The sequence below is a fragment of the Petaurus breviceps genome, unplaced genomic scaffold (assembly GCF_028583685.1).
Source record: "Petaurus breviceps papuanus isolate PSGF00001 unplaced genomic scaffold, PetGlider_PUasm1.0 373, whole genome shotgun sequence".
Lineage (NCBI taxonomy): Eukaryota > Metazoa > Chordata > Mammalia > Diprotodontia > Petauridae > Petaurus > Petaurus breviceps.
Window position 1 is genome coordinate 841,487 of NW_027186299.1, and position 13,947 is coordinate 855,433.

Consider the following 13,947-nt stretch of genomic DNA (forward strand, 5'->3'; position numbering starts at 1 on the left):
TTCACTCACATATGTCAGACTGTCTTCACTCCCAGATGTCACGCTGTCTCTTTTGCTTTGAAATGGGAGTTTTATGGGCTTTATCTCATTGCATTGGTTGAAAATATTTTTGCTGCTTTTATCAACAATGTTGTCAGTACTGTTAATAGTAGCAATAATCACATTATTATGGACAGCAAGAACAATCACATTATTATATATAAAAGTGATGTTATTATTGATAATAAATAATAGTGATAATATTATTATCATTTTTTAATGATAGTGTACCTTAGAACCATAAAGACCTGGGTTCAAGTCTGGCCTCTGACAAATATTGACTGTGTGACCCTGGATAAGTCATTTACCCTTGAGTGCTATAGGCAACTATTTCAGACTAGAAGGGGCAGAGAAGGTGCTGCCTCAGACTGGGGTTAAAGGAATTTCCTTGGAGGTTCTAACTTAAATCAATGAATTCACAGGCCCAGTCCATATATTGCTATTAAAATTATTTTTCTCTACCTGTAAACTAAAATAATGGGCCCAGTGAAGAGACTTGGGACAATGCCGTCTGCTTCTCTGCAGGGCTGGAGAACTGGGCACAGAGTGCTGCACACAGTGTCAGAGTTTCTGCTGTTTTCCATTAGTAACTTCACATTTTTTCCTTTCTGTTGTAAGAGATAGCTCCGAGGGAGCAGGAGAGACACCTTAGGGAACACAGATGAACTGAAAACAAAAGGTAGATCTAGAAATATTTTTAAAGAAATATAATAGCAATGGTGAGGAGGCGTGTGGAGTACTGGACGGCGCGCTGACAGTCTGGCCTCTGGCACGTACTGGTTGTGTGACCTTGGGCGAGTCAGGAGGCCTCAGGGCCGGGCAGCACGGCACAAACAGGCCGTGGATGCGGCCAACGTGGAAGGGCCCTCCAGAGTCAGTGCTCGGCCGCTCCCCTCTCCTTGCCGCTGCAGTCTGGCTTCCTTCCTCGCTCTTACATCACGTGGGTCTCTGCACAGGTGCCAAATGATGTCTCCATGGACAATGTGAGCGTCCTTTTCTCAGTGCCCGCCGCGCCTGACCTCCCTGAGGCCTCTGGCACTGCTCATCACTCTCTTCTCTACCACACCCACTTCCCTCTCGGTCTTTGAGATGCCTTCTCTCTGGATTCTCCTCCTGCCTCTTTGGCGGTTCCTCCTCTGTCTGCTTTGCTGACTCTACATTCACATGGCACCCGGTGATGGTGGGTGAAACCAGGGCGCTGCCCAGGGCCCTCATGTCTCTTCTGTCTCACATAGTGACCTCACCAGCTCCCATCATGTTACTATGATGACTCTTAGACCTCGATGCCTTGGTCTGTCTCTTGGGGCCCGTGCCCATACCACCAACGATATACTGGGCATTACACTCCCTCTTCCCTTTTCATGCCCAGCACTTGGCACAGAGCCTGGCACATGACCTGGCTGGACTGGGCGTCCCTCCCCTGCTCCCCTGCAGACCCGCCCAGCCTTCTGGACTTCCCGAGGCTGAATCTCCCAAGTCTGCACCCTCAGAGAAGGCATTGACTCCTCCCTCCCACACTGCACAGACAAGCGGCTGTGTGATCTTGTGATCACTCTTCCTCTACACCGTCCACTGCCTCGGGCCCCACCCCAGGTGGGCAGTCAGCTCTTGTCTGGACTCCTGTAAGAGCTTCCTCATTGGTTTGCCCTCCTCACACCTCTTCCTGTTCCATTCCCTCTTCCTCTCAGCTGTCAAACTGGTATTCCTGAAGCATGGGTCCAGACTCTCCAGTTACTCCCCACTGCCTCCAGGAGCTGCGCTTGGCATTCAAGGCCCCTCCTAATGAGGTCCCCTGCTGCCTCACCAGGCGTCTTCCACCCTCCCCTCCAGTCTTTGATCCAGTGACTCGGGCCCCCTGGTTGCTCTATGAATGTGGCATTTGGAGTCTTTCCCCTAGCTTTCCCCCTTGCCTAAGCTCTGTCCCTTCCCATCTCCATCTCCTGGCTTCCATCAGGTCTCAGCTAAGTCCCATCTCCTACAAGAAGCCTTTCCCAGTCTTCCTGTCTTCCTTCCTTCTGAGGCTGCTCCCAGCTCACCCGGTTCCATCTGTCTGCATGCTGTCCCTCCCGTTCAGCTGTGAGCTACTTCAGAGCAGACACTTTTTTTTTTACCCTTTGCTGTATCCCTAGGGCTTAGCACAGTTGCTGGCACATTTGGTGTTGTTGCTGTTGTTATTTGTGACCCCTTTTGGGGTTTTCTTGGCAAAGGTACTGGAGTGGTTTGCCACTTCTTCTCCATCTCATTTTACAGATGAGGAAACTGAGGCACACAGGGTTAAGTGACTTGTCCAGGGCTACACAGCTAGTACATGTCTAAGACTGGATTTGAACTCATGAAGAAGAGTCTTTCACTGCGCCACTTAGCTGTCCTTTTTGGCACATAGTAGGTTCTTATAGTTAACACACGTAATGGGAATGTAAATTTTTAAGATCTTCCCTGCCCCTAAACTAAAGTGCACCTGGAGCCTGGGGTGGGAGGCTTGTTTTTCAGTAGATACTTTTTGATTGGGCAGTGGGTCAATAAGGTTGTTACATTATCTGAGCCAGGAGAAGGCTATATAAGCCCTGAAGTGTAGCTTTGTTTTGGGGCTTACTTTGAGAAGTGTTCTGTGATTTGATCAGATGAGACTCTGGGAAGCCGTTGTTGAGAGCCCCCCACCCCGGCTTTGAAAAACCCAGATGTTGATTTGGTATGGATGTAATGGTTGGACAGACTGGAAACTATCTACTTGATCTGTTTCTCTGTCTTGATAATTCTGTCTGTATACTCTGAAGTTCAGGGTGCTGACCTTTTTCCCCTGAACTAGGTAAACGATATATGTTTGACTGATTAAAGTAAGCTTGTTAACCCATTTTGAGTTGCTTTCCTTTATCAAAGCATATCCAAGAACCTGTGTTGGCAGCGACCCTGGGGACGCTGGGGTGCTTGCTGATACAACACACTGTGCAGTTCAGCTGATACAATCATGGAAGAATGGTCAATCTTTAAACAGGACATCTTTGTCTTGACATCACTTGGGATCTGTGGGGAGAGAGCGCCCCTAACTAAAGGTCTAAGCTTGTTCTTGTGCCATATGACAAACGTCATTAGCAATGATCTACATAAAGGCATTCTTGGCATCTTTATCCAGTAGGATGAAGCCACCATGCTGAGAAGGGTGTAGGTGATGAGTGTAGAAAGGACATTGATAACAGGAGAATGGTGATTGTAGCAGAACCAGAAGGGGAAGGGATTTGAGTCCAAGTCATAAGCAGATCGGTTAAAAGATCTGGGGAAGAGAAGAGGCAGACTGGGAGAAGGAGGGGAGGCTGCGAGGAGAAGATCCTTATCTCCTGGACTCTGAAGGGCTGTCCGGTGGTAGAACAACTAGTCCAGAAACGCAGAGCTTGGGAGGTATAAGGGGCCTTCAGGACCATCACTACAGTCTAGCTCACACACACTGGTTTGGTTCCAAAGGGCCCAATAGGCTGAAGTTGTTAAGAGACAAGTTGAGGCTGCATTTGAAGGGAACATGCCCTCCTCCCAGAGCTTGTCAGAAAGAGGAAGGGGCTGCTTTGGAGGCTGCAGGCTCCCCCTCCTCAGTCTTCATGCACAGTGGGGCTGACCACTTGCTTACTGGGCATAGAACAGTGGTGATTCCTTTTCAAATGTGGTCTGGACTGGATGGCCCCCAAGGGCCCTTCCAACTCTGATATCCTAGATCTCTGTCATATTACTCCAAGGAATCTAGAAAGGATTGTATAGGAACAAGGAAATGAAGGTCTTAGGTGTACAGGAGGCCTATTCCTCCTGGTTCCAGAACAAAAGAAATGGCTTTGGATGAATAAGGCAGCTTAGGGAAGTGAGCATTTGGCAAGGAAGATGGTGGCTGACCGTGGATTTGGATTTCTGGACAGTGTCTTGAAATGTAGGGATGACAGGTTATTGGCGAGATACAGAGCACACAAGACAGGGGCCGGTAAGAATGCACTGGCTGTTGTTGTGAAAATCAAATCAAAAGGGATTTAAGAGGAAAAAGATGGGGGAGGGAGACGACTGCCTAGGTCCATGTACAAATACCAAGCCAAATGCCACAGAGAGAAGCCACAGCACAGGGGGAAGAAAGGGAGGGGCAATGCTCAGAAATTCACAAGAAATGAAATCCAAAAAAAGGAGCAAGAAAACCCACGTCTCTAAATGTCTAAACACGACTGCCCCAAAGACGGGGTGGCAGCAAGATGAAAGGAAGGACGTAATGCAAAGAGACACGGTCTTCCTCACCAGCCCACTGAGTCACGGTGTGATGACACACACGATTGGAGTGAGAAGGGATACGTCACGCTAGAAGGACAAGCAGAGCGACACTGATGCTGCCGAAGACCTGCTCTGATGGAATCCAGGAAGACGAGAGGGGAAGCATGCCAGGGGATATTTCAGTGTTAACGAGAATTTCTACGGGCCACCGAGGCAGAGAGGAGAAAGAGATGCATCAGTTGGGAGACTGATCACAGAGTGAGGGTGTTAGCACATCAGGAGGTGACGGGAGGCTTCACTCATTTTGGCATCTCTGTGAGCTCTCTCTCCTCAAGGCACAGCAGCTATCTGACTCTTCTTTATTTTTTAACTTGTCCTAATGAGGAACAGACAAGAGGAAGTGCTATTTTTGATCTGATTCTCACCAACAAGATGAAACTGTTTGCCCTAGTGGAAATGATGGGAACCTTGAGGGGGAAGTAACTACTCTCTCTCAGAGTCTGTGGCAGAGTAACGTTGGGGAATAATCTGACATTTACTCTGAATTTGAGGCGAGATTTCAAAGGGTGCAAAAAAGAATTGTCAGCTCTTAAAAATATAAAGAGTACATGTCCAACAACTCAAACTCTTCCAAAGCAGAATGGAGAGGCCTTAGGAGATGGCAGGTTCCCTTCCTAGCCCTGATGGCCTTCAAAGACAGGCTGAATGATCACCCATCTCATGTGTTACATTGTGGAAGGCTTAGGTGTGGTTTACATTGTGTGACCAATGACTAATATGGAATATGTTTAATATGATTGTACACATGTAGCCTATGTCAGATTGCTTGCTGTCTCGGGGAGGTTGGAGGCAAGGGAAGGAGGGAGAAAAAAGTTGGAACTCAAAATCTTATAAAAGTGAATTCTGAAAACTACCTTCACGTGCAATTGGGGAAAAATACTATTAAGTACCTTACATGATCAGTGAGATCCTCTCTAAGCATGAAATGGAACTGAGCGATTGGGTACAAACAGTGGACAGTCGTGATTCAATTTCAACTTGGGGGGAAGTTGAGGAAGCTAGGTCATGTAGCTTAAAAGGCAGAAGAAAACAAAGACAACCTAGGTGAAACGCTTGGCTGGAGTCCAGGAGACCTGAGATCGAATCTGACCTCAGACACTTACTGTATGACCCTGAGCAAATCACTGAGCCTCTATTTGCCTCAGTCTCTGAACTGTAAAATGGGGATAATTCTAGCACCCATCTCCACAGTAGTGGAGCTCAGATGTGATAACATCCGTGTAGTGTCTGGCCCATGATAGATGCTACAGAAATTCTCTTTTTACTGTTACATTAGCGATGCTGCTGCTCGTAAATCGTCGGTCTCTGACCCTAGGAATCTCCGTCCCTTTCCTTTGCTTGACAACAGTTTTATCAAACACCTGAACAAAGGCACATTTGACATGATTATCAATTTATCAGCTGACCCAAAACTGAAAGGGGGATAATCATCACATTGAAAGACAAGACAGTTGAGAGCTCAAAAGTTCTTGACTTTTGGGGCTGGATCATCAAGGCTAATCTAAGAGGGGGAAATCCAATAGCAATACCTATGCCATTCTATACTTTGGTAAAAACTCAACTTCACCCTCCTCTCTGGGGGAGCCATTCATCTGAAAAGGATCTGGGGGTATTAGTGGTCAGCAAACTCAATTTAGGTAACCATATGATATGGTGACCAAAGAAGCATCGTGTCATGGCCCTGAGAGTTACATCAAACAGCTTCAGTTAGATTCTGCCTCAGCTCTATATGGTAGAAAAATAAAATTAAACAAAATGAAATCCGTTTTTTTGGCCCCAGGTCTCCACCCAAAGGATGCACTGTGCATGGGAAGGTCCAGAAAGGACATGACCAACAGACACATTCTCTGCTCTTCTCAGGCCTTCAAATAACCACAGGAGGAAGAGAAAATGAAACCTGAGGAGGAAGAAGGAAGAAAGAAGATAGTGGGGATGGGGGAGGGGGGATGAAATGGAGAAAGGACAAGAGCTTCCAAAGCAGCCTTTGTCTGGCTTTTGGCAGAGAGACAGTGGGGGCACTTCTTCATTTCTCTGGCCTTGGTTTCTGACGTGCCCAATGGGGCATCTGGACTAGAGGGATTCAGGGTTTCTTCTGCCCTCTGTAATAATCTTAAATTCTAGGTTCCAAGAATCATAGATTGCTAATTCAAGCTCCAATATTCCAGTATTCTCTGGTTTCTGGTTCTGCGTTACATGCCAATCACATACAGGAATGGACCCAGTGTATCTGAGGATGCCACATGGCCTTGGGGTGTATTGGCCAGGACACTGACTTTGGAGTCAGCATTCCCAGCCTCCCATTCCTCTTAGCCTCCTGCCCAGGGACAAATTCTCAACTTCAGTTCCTCCAGCTGTAAACTGGGTGCCATAATGGCCCCTAGATAGAGGGGGAAGCTCAAAGGAAACATCATCCACAAAGTGGGTGGCTCAGTGGAAAGCGCTGGATCCAGAGGCACAGGGCCTGGGGTACCACCAGCTGTGGTTGCTGGATGGGCCTCAGTTTCCCCCTTTGGAATGGGGGGAGTTGGATTAGATGGACTCTGAGGCCCCTTCCACATCTAGGGTCCTAAGCGATATTGGAATGTTAGCTGCTTTAATTCCAGAGGTCAGAAGCCATGACTCTGAGGGGGGAAGAGAAGGACCCCAGAATATAGGATACAGAATGTAGGAGCTGGGAGGAACATTAGAACCTAGAACTGAGAGAGCTGGAAGGGACCTTAGAACATAAAATGTTATAGGTGAGGGGGAGCTTAGTATAAAGAACCCAGAATGCCAAAGCTGGAAAATGCCTTCAAACTCAGGGATCTCAGGAAGGAGTCTCAGACCCTGCTTCTATGCCCTGAACAGTAGAGTGGAAAGATCACCGGACCTGGTGTCAGGAGAGCCCTGGGTTTGACTCTCACCCTTGTACTTCCTGGCTGTGTGAGAGTAGGGAAGCCTCAGTCTCCTCCCCTGTCAAATGGGCATAATGATGACCAGAGCAGCTAAATCACAAGGTTAGTCTAAACCCCAAAAGCAAGACAGTGTACATCAAACGTTGTACAATCTATGAAATAGGCTTCTTTCTTTCTTTTTTTTTTTTAAAGCAATTGGGGTTAAGTAACTTGCTCAAGGTTACACAGCCAGTTATTATTTCTGGGTGTGGTGCTGAGTATCTGAGCCCGGATTTGATCCAGGTCATCCCGACACTGGAGTCAGTGCTCTTACTCGCTGAGCCACCTAGCCACCCCTAAGCAATTGGGGTTAAGTAACTTGCTCAAGGTTACACAGCCAGGTGTTTCTGGGTGGGTGCCAAGTGTCTGAGCCCGGGATTTGATCTCCAGGTTGTCACAACACTGGAGCCGGTGCTCTTACTCACTGTGCTACCTGGCCGCCCCAAGTAGGCTTCTTTCTAATTAATGTGGGCTAGGATGTTATTGTCACAGTCCAGAAGATCAAAGCTGGAAGGGGCCTTGGGGACCATCCAGGACAACCTTAAGGGCCGTGAGACCCAGGTTCAGTGACTCACCCAGCACGCCTGCTCGAGCTGGGGGATCTTAAGTCTCCTCACAACTGTGCCTGACCCAAGATCCCAACAGCACCCTCTCCTTCCTAAAATAAAAGTAGGTTCTTTACTTACGTCTACAGGGCTGGAGAAAGCTGCGCCTGCCTGAGAGGAAGAGAGTAGAAGCTTGGCGTGGAGGGGTCCGACACAGCTCCACTGGACAGCTGCTCGATGACCAGAGAGAATAGGAGAAGTTGGGTCTGCCAACCAGAGAGACAGAACATGATGGGTGAGGTCTTTTATACACTTTATTTTGTTGACGTCTTTTTTTAGAGAGTAAAATCATTTTCATAATAATTTCCCCTTTTACTATATCCGTAAAACAAAGAACATTTAAGCTGACATTGCAATTGCATTGGACGGTGTATGAAACATTCACTATTCCCAGACCTCCTCCCTCCCAAGGTACAAGGACATGCATTTTTTCAGGATCTCCCACATCTAATGGGACTGAGGAAGTGCTCCTCTTGTCTTTTATAAAATATGAAAAGGAGCCTCAGTTTCCCCATCTGTAAAATGGGCTGCCCGTGGTTCTGTGACTCTCCAGTAGCAGGACTTGGGGACTCACTGAGGCAGGAGATATGCCGGTGGGGGGGAGAGGCGGGGCTGGGCTGATGAGATCACTGAGGGCAGGCAGCCCCTGATCTCCATCCTCCACACAGACTTGTCAAAGGAAACGGCTGCTCACACACGTCATATTCGGCAAAGCGGCCGTGACAAGCGTTTTCCAGATGTGACACTGACCATAAGCCAGCTTCAGCAGCCCCTCACCTGGTCAGCCCCGTCACCCATGGAGCCTGATGCCCTAAGTATGCTTTATTTGATAAGTGGACGTATAGACGTCAGCAGCACCAAATCCTACCCCAGAAAACAGAGCTTGGAGGGGAAGTGAAATAGGACAGAGATTATCAGAGATGGGACGGACCTTGGGCTGTGGAATGTCAGAGCTGGGGGGACCTAGAACAGAGAAGAGAGAAGGGCCGAGCGGGGAGGGGGCTTGGAGATACCAAACCCAAGTCAGTCACTTCACATGTGGAGCTGTGGGGCCTGGAGAGAGGAGGCTTGTTTGCATCGCACACCACGGACAGATCCCAGGAGGCCATGACCCCTCAGCCCCTCCATCCTTTCCCACCCACCCAAACCATTCTTCGTGAGTGGCATCCAGCTGTTGTGAAGAAACTTCTCCTAGTGCATGCTGTTGAGTCATCCCAAGGCCATACACTCATTAAGGAGAAGACAGATCAAAGGGGAAGAAAGTGAAAAAGTCCCAGCCTGGTGGGCGAGGGAAACTCCAGCCACGAAATCCTAACCGCATTCTCAAACTCCCAGCTGCAGCCACCACACTTGTCCCCTTGTGATGGTGCCAGAGACCACGGAGTCTGATGCTAAGACCACGCCAAGGCTGAAGTTTCCAAAGCTGATCGACTGTCCATCAGTCAGTCAACAGTGTTATAAAGCACCTGTGTACCAGGCGCTGTGCTGGGTACTGGGGGCAGAGGCAGCCAATGCCAACTGGGGACCATGGCTCCCGGTGCTGCTCTGACAGGGCTGAGAGGAGGAAAGGCAAAGAGGAGGGGGCGTCTTTCCCATGCCACTGTCCGGCCCAGCTGCCTGCCCAAGCCAGGCAAGGGGGAGCACAGACTCACTCAGGATAAACATCGACAGCAGCTGTTTACTGACACCGGACACTGTGTTTACACAGCACCTTTCCGGGGAAGGCCAGGTCAAGCAGGGACATGGGGACAGCAGGACCAGGGCAAGCCAGGCCTGGGAACTAGCTTCCTGGTCTGCCCACAGACACCTCACGGTTTGGTTCAGAGCTCTGCACAAAAATACAAGCTACACACAGAAGAGGGAGAGACAGAGACACAGAGGGAGAGGGAGGGATGGAGGGACGGAGGGAGGGGGGCAGAGAGAGAGAGGGAAGGAGAGAATGAGAGACAGAGAGAGAGAGAGACGGAGACAGAGAGAGAGAGAGACAGACAGAGAGAGACAGACAGAGAGAGAGAGAGAAATAAGGAGAGAGAGAGACAGAGACACAGAGGGAGAGGGAGGGATGGAGGGACGGAGGGAGGGAGGGAGGGAAAGAGAGAGGGAGAAAGAGAGAGAGAAAGAGACAGAGAGAGAGAGAGAAATAGGGAGAGACAGAGAGAGAGACACACACACACACAGAGAGAGAGAGAGAGATAAATAGGGAGAGAGAGAGAGAGAGACAGAGAGAGAGAGAGACAGAGAGAGACAGACACAGAGGGAGAGGGAGGGATGAAGGGACGGAGGGAGGGAGGGAGAGAGAGAAAGAAATAAATAGAGAGAGAGAAAGAAAGAGGGAGAGAGAGGAGAGAGGGAGAGAGAGAGGGAAGGAGAGAGAAATAAATAAGGAGAGAGAGAAAGAGGGAGAGAGAGGAGAGAGGGAGAGAAAGAGACACAGAGGGAGGCATGGAGGGACGGAGGGAGGGAGGGAGAGAGAGAGGGAAGGAGAGAGAGAGAGAAAGAAATAAATAGGGAGAGAGAGAAAGAAAGAGGGAGGGAGAGGAGAGAGGGAGAGAAAGAGATACAGAGGGAGAGGGAGGGATGGAGGGACAGAGAAAGGGAGGGAGGGAGAGAGAGAGAGGGAAGGAGAGAGAGAGAGAGAGAAATAAATAGGGAGAAAGAGAAAGAAAGAGGGAGAGAGAGGAGAGAGGGAGAGAAAGAGAGAAGGAGAGACAAAGACAGAGAGAGACAGAGACAGAGGGAGAGAGGGAGAGACGAGAGACATGTGGAAATAGCCCTCCCTGGACACAGTTATGTGAATCCAGAGGCAATCTGGGATTTCTCCCAGGTCACGTAGAGGACTCCCAATGTGTGAATTCTCTCTAACTTCTGTGAAGACAAGTTCCCAGTCTGGGCACCAGGAGGTTCAGGGACTTTCCCAGGGTCAGAAACTGAGTGAACAGAGGTAGGACCTGAAGGCAGTTCTCTGTGCCGTACAGAATGCCCCCACATTCTCTGCCTCTCAGTCACTGGATTCAGCGGGAAAATGTCTGCAATGCCCTTTCAGCATGTCAGTCAGTAAGAGAGGCGTTTCATAGCCAGTTGCTGGTTAAACAGAACGACTTCATCTCTGACTTGGAAGGCGTTTCAGACCCCCACCGCCTGAGCAGGAATCCCCGCTGTAGCCTCCCTGCCTCTAGTGTCGAGGAGCTCACTACCCTGCAGGGTGGCCCGTTCCATGTGACTACAGAACTGTTCTTTGGGCCGAGCAGAAGCTGCATCTCTGCTCCAGAGGACGTCTCCTCAAGTCCTTTAGCATCCAGGCTCACCTTCCTTAGGGCCTCCCACAGTCTCCTCATCCTCCTCCCATTCCCCTGGAGGTTCAGCAGCCTCTGGCTTTGGAATTCATAAGACCTGATTTCAAACCCAGGCTCAGACGCTTACTAGTGATGTGGCCCTGAGCAAGTCAGTCATCCTCTGCCCACTCTGTTTCCTCTTCTGTGAAATGGGAATAATCATTATAAGCACCTTCCTCCCAGGGCTGTCGTGAAGATCAGTCACATTTGTAAAGAGATATATGAATGTTAGTGATGACGATGGTGATGGTGGCGGTGTAGAGACAGACTCTCCAACTGCTCTGGCTCCAGGCCAGTTCTGCTCCGCTCTCTGGATAGATGACCAGGGCCCCCAATGACCCACAAACTCCAGAAACCCCTGTGACTGAACCACAGGCTTCTGGGGATCCTGGAGAGGCCTGGCCTACTTCTGCTCAGTCCCAGGGGATGGAGCCAAGTGCAGCAGGGAGAGAAACTGAGGAGAGGCAGATAAAGGCTGGAGCTGGGGGAGGGGGGACCAGCAGAACAGGTCTGTGCATCACCCTGCCTTTCTGCCACTCACCCTGGCCTGCATGGGCTCATCTTTAAATAGCTCTTGCTATAAGAGCCTCCAAATAACTCAGCAGGACCACATTTCTAAAGCAGCCAGAGTCTCTGCTTTCCTCGACACACTTTCTTCAAAGGAAATGACCTGCTGCTGCCTGGCTGAATCCCTCAGCACAGAGGGAAGAGTGAAGCTGGATGTGCAGACCGCAAACCCTCAGGCGCCCCTGTCCAGACTCTGGCGCTCACTGGCCTTCTGCTCTCAAACTGATCCTCAGTTTCCCCATCTTGAACATGTGGCCGACGGCAGCTGCCAGAACTGCCTGGCATGACTATCGGGAACACTACACAGGATCCTTTGTTCTATTTTTAACACGTCATGAAAATCGCAGGAGCCCCTATGCTGGCCGTACCCCTGGGCTGCAGAGCCATACCGTGGGCACATATGCACAAACAGGGGCGTAACTGTAGCGCCTTGGACAAGGGGGTGGCCTGATCAGGGAGAGAGAGGGAGGACATCCAGGGAGGGTGGAAAGTCAGTCAAGGAAAGCACCTGCTATGTCTCAGGCGGTGATCTCAAGGCAGGGATGCAAAGACGGGCTCAGGGGCAGGAAAAGTGGAGATGTGGCAATGTGGCAACGGACGGGGTATGTGGGTGAGAGAGGGGGCGCTGGGGAGAAGGCAGAGAGAGGTCTGCGCCACTCCTGGCACATGTCTGATCCACAGCCCCTCCCATCTATGGAGATTTCTAATGTAGTCACAAAGCCACTCACGTACGTCCAATTGCTTTCTGCCTGTGACAGAGGAGAACCTGCCGGAGCCCATCAACAGAGAGTCCTGACCTCCTCCAAGTCCTTCTCACCCCTACAGCCACCACCATCTTCATCTTGATGCCCCAAATTCAACATTTGGGGAACAACATGGCAGAGTGAAACAGGGCATGTAGTCAGAGGACCTGGGTTCAAATCACAGCTCTGGTGCTTGCTACCATGTGACTTTGGGCAAATCCCTTAGCATCTCTGGGCCTCAGTTTCCTCATTTGTAAAATGAATAAGTTGAACTACACGGCTTCTGAAGGTCCTCCATGATCCTATGAAGTGAGTGCCCAAGACAGGGTTTGAATCCAGATCTTTCTGACTCCAAATCCAGGGATCTATCCCCTACACCACACTGAGAGGCTAGGGTGAGCTGCCCTGTCCTCCATCACCTCTCACCAAACCTTCTAACTGTGTGATCATCGATCTATTCTTCATGCTAAGGGTCAGAAAGCCCTAATTCACATTACTCCTGTTCTGAGTCAGTCAGCAGGCATTTTTAAGTGTCTACTATGTGCCAGGCATTGTGTTAAGTGCTGATGATACAACGAAAGGCAAGAACAGAGTCCCTGACCCCAGTGAGCTCAGTGATGATGAAGGAGACAACAAGAAAACATCTATGTGCAAACAAGGTGCATATGGGATAAACCGAGGCTATCAGTGGAAGGGGGCACTAGCATGAAGTGGGACCGAGAAAAGCTCCTTAGAGAAGATGGGACTTGAGGGCAAGAGGAGGAGGGAGAGAACGTCAGAAGACTGTCACCCAAAATCCCAAGGGGCGCCTGCAGAGACAGGCTTCACTGAAGACCGTCAGTTACTTCTGACTGGCTGCTAATGAAAATGGAAACTTCTCATCCTGCCATTCAAGGCCTCTTATCACCTGGGTCCAATCCGTCTTTCTAGTCTCATCTCACATAACCATAAAACAAAGGCATTGCATTTGATCATCTCCAAAATGCCACAGTCATAATGACCTGTCACATGACTCCTTATTGTGTTTTCTATGTTCTAGCTGACCTGTACTTTTTGCCTTCCTCAGATATTGCTGCCCCCCCCCAATGCCTTGCTTCCCTCTTCCCGACCCCTATATTCATTGTCCCTCCACATCTCCAGGTGTTGATGTCGTCCCTTTGCTTCAAGGTCCAGTTTGGTACCGTCTTCCCCAGGAAGTCTTGTCTCAGCCTAGGTCACAGCAATCCCTCCCTTCTCGCCTTAAGCAATCCCTAACCTACTGGCCTGAAGTCACTTGGTTAAAACTATCTTATTCTGCTCCAAGTGACTTAATCCTGAGTTAATGCTATTTTTCCTTGACATATTACTAGATTGTCAGTTCCTTGAGGGCAGCAACTCAATCATTTTCTCAGACATGGACATAATGAGAAACATCATAAAAAATAAAGTTGACTTT

At 49.4% G+C, this 13,947-nt stretch overlaps 1 protein-coding gene across 2 annotated transcripts in view; it reads right to left on the reverse strand.

Moving 5' to 3' along the window:
• The window catches only part of CYRIA (CYFIP related Rac1 interactor A), a 60,764-nt gene extending 52,667 nt beyond the window's left edge, over positions 1–8,097 (reverse strand). The window contains exon 1 of one of the 2 annotated variants that reach the window (XM_069099330.1): positions 7,952–8,097. The gene's annotated coding sequence lies outside the window, so the exon portion shown is untranslated. The remainder of the gene's footprint in view (positions 1–7,951) is intronic. The other variant, XM_069099331.1, reaches the window with a different exon arrangement.
• Between the last annotated feature and the right edge of the window lie 5,850 nt (positions 8,098–13,947).